Raw genomic sequence first — 12,312 nt, 5'->3', positions numbered from 1 at the left:
ATTACTTCCTGAACGACTTAGTTTGTGTCAAACTCTACCTTTACAGCCTTTGGAGCAACCTAGAATTCCAGGTGTGTCAACGGTAAGTTCTATGCACTTCATACCAATAAAAAATCAACACGGTTTTAAAACTTCAGCATAAAATGCTATTACAATACCTTTATATATTGTAATAATTATTTAACTTTTATGTTATTCTTAACAAGTTTTGCAAAATGAAGCTACATGTGATCTCATTTTTGTATGAAAGCATTACTGCTGATGCACACAGCGGTTTTTAGAAGCCAGCTGTTTTCTCTTGCAATACAGGCAATAACTGTGCATAAATAATGAGGCCAGATCATTTAGAACATTTATTGTGTGTAAGCATGAAAAAACGGCTTTGTTTCCACTTGATGTAGAATGGAAGAGCCAGCAGAAGGAGGCAACATTAGCCAGGATGAAGAACTGCAGTTCTTATCAGATGAAATGCTGGGGCAAGATTGTCTGGAACAAGGTGGCAGCAGCTCAACCGACGGAAGTGTCCTTGCTACTCCAACTGACATTTTCCCTACTGTGAGTAGTGGTCATCGAACTCCGAGTGACACCTTTGAAACATGAAGATTTCACATCTTACTACAGGCTGAAACAATGAAACAAAAACAATCACGTTTACAGATGTCTGTGAGATACATAATGCATAAACTATGGCATTCATTCACACAGATCGACAGAGGAAGACCTACAAGATAGACCTGTGGAGAAGCAAACTGCAAGGCGAGGATGTTGTTGCACATGCACTGTGCAAGTAGAGGTACAGTGTGTTTAGTAATTTCAAACCTTCAATTTCAGCAGTGCGCCAAGGCCACGCAAGTCATGGCGAACATCAAAGAACCAGAAGATGTAAGTTAAGAAACATTGTATTCTGACGGACATAGTGAAAAACAACTATGTCTACTTTCAGTCCATCTGAGGACACTCCTCCCAGCGTGGCCATGGCAGCTGAATGCCTCAGCCATCTGAAAGCATCACGCGCACAGAAAGAGCAGGAAAAAGACATGCTATACCATTTTGCATTTACTATGGTTGGCATGATGCGTACTTTGTCACTTGACGAGCAGCTTGACACAATGCATGCTGTGCAGGACTTGATGCACCAGAAAATCAAAGCAGCAAGAGAAAAACGAAATGAAACTCATTAGTATGTTGTTTACCACACTTTGTCTTTTTTTTAATTTCTTTATTCCATGTTGTAATAATTTTCGTGCTACATAGTGGTTCAGCACCTACTTGAACCTACTTGCACGGCTGTTACTATCTGCAGTCTTTCACATGGCTCCCTGCCATGGCACCCTGCCATCTGTGATAAAATATCTTGACAGTTTGTCGCGAATGGCATATGCAACCTGTTGTATTCAGTTTCGTTATTAATTTGAGTTATTTATTCTCCAGGGGGCGCTTCTGTTTTTCGTTATATATATGGTTGTATGTGTTCAATAAATGGCTTTTTACATCGGAACGGCCGGAGCCTGACTTCACCTTCAAAAATACCACATTGGTGACGAGGATGTTGTGAACTTAACCCCAGCTCTGCTGCGCCATCTGGATCCACCCACCATGAGCTTCACCGGGCTTGCTCCACCACCGTTTTTCCTTCCGACGACCGGCCGCTCTTCATTGCCATGGGAGCAGTGGGAGCAGATGTTCAACGTGTACTTGCTGGCGTCCGGAGCTGCCGCATTCAAGCCACAGCAACGCAAGGCTATTCTTTTGCATTGTTTGGGGGTGGAGGGCCAGCGCATTTATCAGACACTACATGCAGAGACCAGTGCCACAGCACTCGCCGATGACAAGTCTGTCGTGGCCCTGCCTGACGAATACGACTCTGCACCAGTTTTCGACGTCGCGCAACGTTATCATTGAGCGTCATCGCTTTCACCGCCACAGCCAAAATGCAGGCAAGTCCGATCATGAATTTGTTGCCGCTCTACGGGAGCTAGCATCACATTGTTCGTTTGCCTTGCAAGATGATGCTCTGCGGGATCAATTCGTTACCGGCATAGCTTCCAATCGCGTAAGTGAGCAGTTATTGCTTGAGGGTTCCACACTTTCATTCGAGCATTCAGTTCGAATTGCACTTCAGTTTGAGCAAGTGGCTGAAGAGCTAAAGGAACTTTCTGCTTCGGTCGCGGCAATTTCATTGCGGCAGCGTCGTAAACCATCCTCGCATTCTTCGAAAAAAAGAAATTCATAACCGGCAGCCACCTTTCAGCAGAGTTCAACGAGGAGCGCGAGCGGCTCACGTGTGCCGCAGTGGAACCGCCCCCCTGAGCGGAACCGAGAACAGAGTAGCCGCTCCGGTTCGCCACATTGTTTCCGATGCGGCTCGCGGGACCACATCGCGTCCGCATCGCAGTGCCCAGTGCATGGCAAGAATTGTTCATTTTGCAGTCGCAAGGGCCACTTTCAAAGGGTATGCAACCGCAAGCTAACCCAAATGCAAGGCCGAGTCAGTGAAGTTGAATTTCATGAAGATGTTTCGTCATCTAGCAGTACTGAGCAAGTGTTGAATGTGCACCATTCCGCGCGTAGCAGAATTCATATTCAAGTCCAAGTTGCGAATGTCACCTTGACATTCCTTGCAGATTCAGGGTCGTCTGTTTCAATCCTGTTGGAGCAAGAATTCAGTCGATATTTTCAGAGTGTTCCGCTCCTGCCTGCTCCGCATGTTACTCTGTTTGACTACTCTCAACGGCTGATTTCGATGCTAGGTTGTTTCCAGGCAGATGTTCGGTTTAAAGGCTGCACAGCGTCACTATGTTTTTATGTTGTTCACCGAGGAACTTGTCTGATCAGTCTTGACGGCATTAAAGCCTTGAATCTTTGCATTGAGGGTTCTGCTCTCAGGTGCTTATACATGTCCGTTGCTTCGCTGCCGACTGTCGTTGACCCGCTATCCTGTTCCATTTCCACACCACCAAGCGCGCAGCTCCATGACAAAGCTCTTCCGCCAGCCTTAGCACATGAATTCAGTTCACTTTTCAGTCCTGAGTTGGGTCTTGCTAAGGGGTTCACACATCGTATCAAGACGCAGCAAGGCGTGCAGCCTGTAACGTTGAAGCTTCACCGTCTGCCATATTCTGTCCGGTCACCAGTATCAAATGAGCTTCAGAGGTTGCTGAGCCTTGACATCATCGAACGCATCGATACTTCTGAATGGGTGTCCCCCATTGTTGTTGTTGACAAGAAAGATGGTAGCATCAGAATATGTGTAGACCTTCGAGAGCCAAACAAAGCTATTGTTCCAGACAGTTTCCTGTTGCTCCACACAGAGGAGCTGCTTCACGCCTTGGTAGGTGCTACACACTTCTCAAAACTTGACTTGAAAACAACTTGAAGTTGTCATGGCACGCCAAGTAAGCAGTTGCAAATGTGTACGCCCGCACCAGGATGCATTTCCTGGAGAAGTGTGTCCGGGAAGTACCGTGTTGTGAGCGAGGACACTGGAGTATCTCCCCAAATCGTTGCCAAATTCAAGGCGGAGCATCTGTGTGGGCCTTTGGCGTCTCCAAAGAAGAGACCTCATGACATGAAGATTTCAAGCTCGTGAACTGTGAAGCATGACAGCTTCACAGTCCATGCCATCCATCTAAAAGTGCACAGCATGTAGGCGAAGAGGGAGGTCCCAACAATGGGTAGTGTGCAAAAGGCTGTCTACGAAGACAACAACCTGCCAAACTTCAACAAAACAACCTTGTGGAGGTTAACGAAAGACATAGGAACGAGGGGCGAGTGAACAATCTGAGAGCAGCGCTTTCAGCGCAGTTGGCACGGTCCATTCGTGTTTCGGAGGATGGTGTGGCATACAGCTATGAACGCAGCCCATTTGTGTTTGGAGTTGGAAGGGTGACGGGAGTGAGGCGCGCGAGGCTGGCAATGTGGAGAATGCTGGAAAACAGGTTCTATTGTATGAGCGAGCACACAGCGACCATTGGGGCCACGGGCGATGGTACAGCAGATCACATTTCTTTTTTTCAAGGATTTGGCAATCCATTACCTTTCGGCATGGACACCCAGCAGCCTGACTTCATTGTTATAACCGATAATGTGGCGTGGAGGCATTGTGGTACGTGGTTCATTTCACTATAGCAAACATACAAAAATTGATGGTGCAGCAGCTTCTCATTGTTATAACCAATATGTTGTTAAAACCGGTATCGCGTTATAATTGAGTTCGACTGTAGTCAAACACTTTCAGAAGTGCTTGGGCCCTCCGAAGATTCGTTATACCCCTGTCACATGGACGTGGCTAAAGGCCTTTTAACTCCCTTCAACCAAGGACGTCTTTATCTCGAGCGAGATGCGCGCGGGGTCACACGGCAGTCCTTTAGCAAAGGAAGTTTAAGGAAGTTCCTAGCAAAAGGAGATGGAAGATCTCGCTTGCAGACTGAAGGGAATACTCTTGTTCCCAGCGTGCTTGAATTTCGAGTGAAGAAATCACCCTCATTTTTATTAATTTCACTTTTACCAGCAATTATAACTGTTCTTTTTTTGCATATACTAATATAGTATTTGAGCACTGAAAAGATATTTGAGTTGAGCAGTTACATTCGACTCTCGAACCGGGCGTTCTTGGAATGGCTGCTGCGTTTGCCCTGACTGCGCTATTTTTTGTTGTTTTTGTCAACGCGATAGCACATCTCGCGCATGCAGAATGAGTGATTCACGTCTTTCCCAAGAGGAGCGCAGCTGGCGGCCTATTCCACGAACGACGTGGACCGAAGCGGAAACGTGGCCGTTAATTCGCCTTTGGGAAGACTATTTAGAGCAGCTGCGAGTGGAAAAACACAATGCGAAGGTGTACGATGCTATTGTGCAGGCTCTGCGGGCCAGCAGCATTGTCAAGACACACAAGCTAGTCCAGTCGAAAATCGACAACTTGACTAAAAAATACAGGTGAACGTCGTCTTTCTACACATGCATGCGCTACCGCCCAGCAATCGGAGTTGACAGTAATGAATGCAAAGAGGGCAGATGTTCTGCCGTTTTCAACTGCAGATGTTGGCGAAGTGTCTGAGCAGTTTTCTCCCACTTGCACCTACAGTTTAGTTGCTTACTGTGCTAGCTGGCGTTAGTGCTGATGTTCAAGTACATACATTGATAGAAATAACACTGTGCTGCGTTGAGCAAGCTGTACGCCTTGTGTTGTTAATTCACATGCATTCTTTGTCCTATTTCTTAACTGCGCTTGCCATTTATTTTTAGGAAAGAGGCACGGGATAACACAACGGGCTCCGGAGCCACAACATGGATTTATTTTAGAGAGCTCCATAGATTTTTAGGTAGCCTTCCTGTGAACGATCGCTCTCTTGTGCAAGAGAGCATGTGCTACCCGAAAGAAACTGTCGAGCAGGTGAGACACACTTTCACTTCCTGTTTACCTAGCGAGCAACATCAATATGCACCTAAGTGAAATAAATGCCAAACTTTCTTCCTTCACAGCCTCAACATAAAGCTCATTTCTAATCACAATTTATGAGTTCTCAACTCTTCAAAAATCTGCAAAAGCATCGTGGTTCATTCATTGCAAGTTTGATCAAGCACCTGGCACTATGCCTGGCTGTTTTAACAACTTGCGTTGTTGTAAATTGTTTCATCATCATCAGCCTGGTTACGCCCACTGCAGGGCAAAGGCCTCTTCCATACTTCTCCAACAACCCCGGTCATGTACTAATTGTGACCATGTCGTCCCTGCAAACTTCTTAATCTCATCCGCCCACCTAACTTTCTGCCGCCCCCTGCTACGCTTCCCTTCCTTGGACAGTCCGTAACCCTTAATGACCATCGGTTATCTTCCCTCCTCGTGACATGTCCTGCCCGTGCCCATTTATTTTTCTTGATTTCAACTAAGATGTCATTAACTCGCGTTTTTTTCCCCCACCCAATCTGCTCTTTCCTTATCCCTTAACGTTACCCCTATCATTCTTCTTTCCATAGCTCGTTGCGTCATCCTTAAATTAAGTAGAACCCTTTTCATAAGCCTCCAGGTTTCTGCCCCAGAGGTGAGTACTGCTACTAAATTGCTAAAGTAGTACTGCTAAATTGTTTCAAGTCCATGCAAATGTTGCCTTTTAAAGCAAGCACATTACGTAGGTCAAACTCTTACTCGAGTCGCATGCTTTTGCTGTTGCTTGGTAATCATGAACTTACAAAATTTTGCATGCCACTAAGAACATCACCTTCATATTTTTTGAAGCCATACAAGAATCTCTCTTGATACCTTTATTTAAGATGATTTCAGGAATGCAGTCGGAAAACCAGCCATCGACGCACATTTCAGAAATGCAGCCAGCCAGTCATCGTCTAGCCAGCCAGCCATCGACATCAGATGACGAGCTTGGAAGGGTTTCAGGCGAGCCCACTGTTGAGCGGGCTACAGAATATGGGAATATGGACCCTGAAGGCGTGACGCAGACTACAGCAACGCCTTCAACCTCTGAACTCAGTGGAAGTTGTAGTGAATGCCAGAGGCCACACCGGAAGAGAAAACGTGTGTCCCAACAGCAGAAGTTCCAGGAAGCGCTCTTGGAACAACAAAGACAACTTATTGTAGCCCTTGATGAGGCTTCGAAAGATGAGCGGGCGCTTAGGGAGAGGCAAGTAAGAGCACAAGAGAAACTGGTGGACCTCCTCGCAGATTTCTTGAATAAAACTTAAGCATGTGCTTTTACTGGCTCTGTTTAGTGCTGTCCGATTTGCTGCAAATATTTAATAACAGCATCTCTGACTTCTACTCCACTTGCAACCTGCATGTACGTTGCATGTGATGGTTGCTCATGCAGCGTGTCCTGCAGCTCTGCTTCATTCAGCCACTGCTGTGATATGCAGTCATTGAAATTTTCACAGATATTGTTCGGTACACAGCATGCATGCACAACAACTGGCACACTTTTGAGATCGCATTCCATGCACTTCATTAAGAACCTGAGGCGCTTTTAGCCTTCCAAAGTCATTCTCAACAACTCTTCTTGATTTTGAAAGTTCGTAGTTGAACGTTCTTTCCGCTTCGGTGCGTGGATTGGCAATGGGCTTTATGACGTTGGCCGTCGAGGGAAATGCTTGGTCACACAGGATAAGTGGCGGCACGTCAGTGCCACCAACAGTAAGGCTTGGGTGCCTAAATTTAGGTCCTTCAATAACTTTCGCCAGTGCTGCGCTTTGAAATACATGGGAATCATGGCATCTTCCTGGGGAGCCAACGCTAATGAACCTAAACCTGTACTTGTGGTCCACCAAAGCTATCAGGATCACACTATACCTGAAAGCAAAATTGACATCGTAGTCAATGACTAATCAACCAAATTCTGTGACAGTCCTTTAGGCTAAACATGAATGGAATGCAAATTTGCGTGAAGGAATACTAAATTTCTTTCTCCACACTTTCTACTTTGTCTAGGAATAGGTTGCGCATGCAGCATACATTCAGCAAGCATTACTACTCGCCCTATGTGTGTACTTACCAGCCCTTATAGTTATAATAATCACTGGCATGCTCCTTCAGTGAAGAAACCGGACCCATCCAGAGCACCTACTGTATGTGGGAAGCCACAAACAGCTTGGAACTCTGTCATATGGTTGGCGACCTCACCAGGAATCATCATCTTTACCCAGTTTGCCTCCAGAACTTCCACGACGGTTTCGCAGAATTCCCTGTATATCATGTCAACCGTCGACCTCCCCAGATCGAACAAGTGAGCAATTGCCCAGTCCTCAGCTGACGATAGAGCGCCACGGCGACTCGCTCCTCTATACCAACAGCTTGCCGCATATTTGTGATTTGTCGTGTCATTGTTGGTCGGCAGACATCAACTATGTATTTGAAGGTCGTTTCCAACACTCGGAATGATTGCCGGTAGCACTGCCCTCCCAAGTTTGGCAATATCTTTTCAAACCATTGTCCATCGCGATGCTAGGCCCAAACTTGCCTTCGTGCACGGCAGGAAGATGAGGACAGTGCTGCTAGCATGTTGTTGTGGAGAAACAACTGCTTTTGGTCAGGCGCACCCTCTCTGCAGCTGCATTGATTTCGATGTCCATTGATGAGATCGTCGCCAAAGTGAGGGCTATCTCGCACTTCTTCCTCACATGCTCGCTCTCGTCACTCATAGTTGATCTGATGACAAACGCGCACAGTCACGCAAGCACGCAAAAGAGAAAAATTATCCCAGACCACACTACCACCCCACCACAATACACAATGTTTCCGCAATAACAGCCAGCACGACAGTAAAACAGCAGAACGCCTAGCCGACTACAGTCATGGAACCAAGGAACAACAGCAGCGAGTGCCTCAGCAATGCGCGTGCGACACTGGCGCACGAAGGAAGGGAAACCGGCACAACCAGCGACAACCACGCGAACGACACGAGTAGGCACATGTTGGCTAGCAGGGCGGACAAAATCGCTGTGTATGAGGTACATGCTATGTTGAGTACATGCTCGTTTTTTCTTTTGTCTTTAAGATAAATGAAATTTTTAAAATGCAATGCCTAAATATTGTATTTTGTAAGAAAAGACAAGTGACCAAAACTTTTTAGCAATATATAACGTGTTTCTTTCATGACTGCGTACGAGGTGAGCACCGCTTAATGGGCCCCCAGCGGCAGCTTTCAAAAGCTCGCTTATAGGCCATGTGACACAGAGCTAACTCCTTTGAGGTGAAACTCCCTCGCGGTCCTCTAAGGGAAGGAAGTTTGAAGGAGATCCGAGTTGCCCGTATGACACGGGTATTATACAGGTCCCTTCGTTGTGAAGGACATGCACCGCAAAGCTCACAATAGAACCGGGACAGAATTATTCCTTTGTTATACAGGTCATTTCTTTGCAGAAGCGCTCGCCTGTACAGACATTACATATGAAGTTCCGAAGAACAGACTGGTGGGCTAGATGGTACTGCATAACTAGAGGTAAAGCGCAAGAGAGCACGTAGGACAACAGATAAGAATGAAGACGGCACTACTAACTGAATCTTTCTTGTACATCGTTAATACATGTATACTATAGTACAACAGGAAGAAAAAAGCCACCGTCACAACATAGAGTACTTTTTTTGGCATAATCATCCACCACAGGCGGATACTGCGAGGAGCAAGATTTCTTTTTTCGACAAAGAAGCAGATGGGCAGCTTACAGAATTCTGTAAGCTGCCCATCTGTTGCCTAGTGCAATCTTTTGCCTAGTGCGAACAGACATCGTTTTTATACAAATTAACTGCTATTATTAAAAACGGTTTAGTGTAATTAACTTCATATGCTTGATTTCATATTTTTAAAAATGATAACAGCAACGATCACAGGTTTATGGTACTGCGAGCACATGCGACCTCAGTGCGGCTTGCATTTGGGGCCACTAACATATAACCTGCTTCTGCTTGCGTACGCAAATGCAAACACACCCAAGCGCTAGGGGCCCCAACACCTTGCATCCCCTAATCTAAAACTATCTAGTATTTGCCTTCTTGGATTTCAAAAAAGATCAGAAGCTGCTGTGGCAGCAGGTTTCTCAAATGCATAAAGTGGCCACTATGTTAAGCAACTGCCATACTTGTCTATATGGCAGCCAAGTGTAAACTTATTATAACCTGTAGCCACCACTATTAGCAGAGTACCTGCAGTTTTAGAACTATAGAGAGCTGCTGCACTTGCCGTCTAAAAACTTCAAAGCCATTCCGTAGCTGGTTTTGTGAATTATGTCTCTTATTCTACAGGATGTGGCGTCTCTTGTTCTGCTATTTTATTTCCTTTGATATTATTTCATACAGCTCATGACACACTATTTCAGATGGCTCGGATGAGCAGTTAAGTCTATGCGACCCTGCAGTCTAGCACAATATTGTTACGGAGATGTTGCGAGTATATAAAAAACTATATTTACAATATATATATATAGGATGAGTCAGAATAGTTAAGATGGCTGACCGCCAACAACACACAGCAGCCAGCGTATCCAGTCTTCTCCCTCTCTCTTCTTTCATCTTTCCGTAACAGGACTCCCGAGTGGCTAAGCGCCGTCTTGGCACATGGCAGACGAAGAATTGCGAGCGAAGTATGGCTTCAGCCGCGAAATGTGCACGACGTCGACAGGAGTCTGACTTGAGGATGCATCAAAGTGTAGCGGCGAAATCTCGTAGTTGACATCGTTCACTTGGCGTAGGCCTTTCTAAGGCCCTGTGTAGCGTGAGAGAAGCTTCTGGGAGAGGCCAACCCGACGATATGGTGACCAGAGGAGAACCCAAGCACCTGGTGCGAACTTAACATCGTGATGGCAGCGGTCGTAACGCACCTTCTGTATATGCTGTGAGACTAATAAACGAGATTGGGCAACTTGACGTGCCATGCGAGCGCGGTCGATGACTTCACGAGCGCACTCAGTTGCAACATGTGGCACAGAAGGGAGGATTGTGTCAAATGGCAGTGTGGTGTCACGACCACACAAGAGATAAAAGGGTGAACATCCTGCGGTGGTCATGCCGTGACAAGTTATACGCGAATGTCACGTAAGCCAGCGTGGCGTCCCAGTCGCAGTGATCATTGGAAACTTACATCGACAGCATCTCTGCGATTGTTTGGTTGAGACATTCCGTAAGACCGTTAGTTTGTGGGTGGTAGGCGGTTGACAGATTGTGCTCAGTGGCACAAGAGCAGAGAAGGTAGTCAACAACTCCAGATAAGCACGAGTGGCCGCGATCTGTGAGTAACTGTCGAGGGGCACCATGGTGGAGGATAAAATCGGCAACGTAATACAGGGAATACAGGGACAGAATAATACAGGGAATTGAGATGGCTCTACCCAGCGCCGCATACGAACATTTCAGCCGTGGACTCAGCAACGTTACGCAGGCTCCAAACGGACACATATACAAACCTCCATAAATTGTACATGTACTAGCCAACAGCATACAACATATGCCCGTGGTGTGGGAGCACACCGACACTCTACTACATCACATGGGAATTCATGGCTCACACGAAAGAGCAAGAAGTGAATAACACGAGAGTGAGGTGGGAGGCATTGCTATCCAGCTCAGGCTGGTCCGGAGGGCAGAGAGGATGCCGAGGGCCAGCGGAGCCTTGGAGTAGGGGCCCAACCACACGGCGTTGCCCTGTTTTAGGTGCAATGAAGTCCTTTCTGCAAATAAAGTTTCGTTGTTCTTCAAGTGAACGTACGGTAGCGCTTCACTCAATTGGTCACCTTCTGCTGTTGGCATGAGTGTTGTGTGCTCACGTGCTAGAGTTCCCACTAAAGAGCTGGCCTGAGTGCGAGCAGCAATCGTGAAGCTAAAGCTGTTTACTATGACTTGCAGCACTCTCCTAGACATGCATAGTGACCCTTGGTCAGTATTGGTGTTTTTATGCATAGGTAATGCTTTTTGCTCTAAACCATGTTGGTGTAGTGTATGTTTAATCATTGTATGTGTAGAGGTTGTGCATGTCCACATGCAGTGGTACGACGTCCTGCCTCCTAAATAATTGTGGATGAGCCTATGCACATTTGAAACTCTGAAACAATAGTTTCGTTTCTACTGTACACCAGTAGCATGCCACCTATTTAGTTAATTGGTAAGCAAACACTTAAAATGGTTTGCAACAGGAACAATACAGCTTTATTTGTTGGGCAACACGTGCACCAACCATTGATCATCGGTGACCATATTGTTGCAGAGGAAACAAGCAAGACAGGAAATGTATTTATGGTAAGTACACGGTCGTCCACTTCCGATTTGAACACGGCTCCAGGCAGCCGGCACTCCGTGCAGCGCCGATTGTGGGTGCCTAGGTAACTAACACGCAGGCGCAGTGGCAGCCATAAGCGTGTCGTCAGCCGTGCCGTCTGCTGCAGCGCGCCAGCACCACCAGGTTGCGCTCGCCATGTGGTGAAGTTCGCATTCTCATCTTTGGCCGTGGTTGCTGTTCATACGCGACAACTGCTTTCTTGCAAATGGCTTAACAAACATTTTATGCCCACATTCTACATTTGAAACAATACAGTGTTATCAGTTCGTCGAAAAAGCGGCATGGTGACTACTTTTTGCCTCTTTAGCAATGAGTCACCACTGAAGTGCTGCATGCTGTCTGATACTTGCCGCAGAATTGGCTCCAAAACCTATACACTCAGGCCGCCCTACTGTCTACAGCGTCTTTTCCCAACTAATTCGGCGCTGTTAAGCTAGCTGTTTGATATCAGTCGCCCTATAATGACTGTAAGCGCTTCATCATTTGCGTGATCAACTACGGAGTCATTAGGGGTATGAAGCTACCGTCTCGTTTTATCGCT

At 46.4% G+C, this 12,312-nt stretch overlaps 1 long non-coding RNA gene across 1 annotated transcript in view; it reads right to left on the bottom strand.

Annotated features, from left to right (window-relative positions):
- Positions 1 to 341: 341 nt before the first annotated feature.
- The window catches only part of LOC140216177 (uncharacterized), a 112,850-nt gene continuing 100,879 nt past the window's right edge, over positions 342 to 12,312 (bottom strand). The window contains exon 3 of the long non-coding RNA XR_011892868.1: positions 342 to 587. This is a non-coding gene — a long non-coding RNA (uncharacterized lncRNA). The remainder of the gene's footprint in view (positions 588 to 12,312) is intronic.

Source organism: Dermacentor andersoni, chromosome 2, assembly GCF_023375885.2.
Source record: "Dermacentor andersoni chromosome 2, qqDerAnde1_hic_scaffold, whole genome shotgun sequence".
In the NCBI taxonomy this organism is placed as follows: domain Eukaryota; kingdom Metazoa; phylum Arthropoda; class Arachnida; order Ixodida; family Ixodidae; genus Dermacentor; species Dermacentor andersoni.
This window is presented reverse-complemented; position numbering and strand designations above follow the sequence as displayed.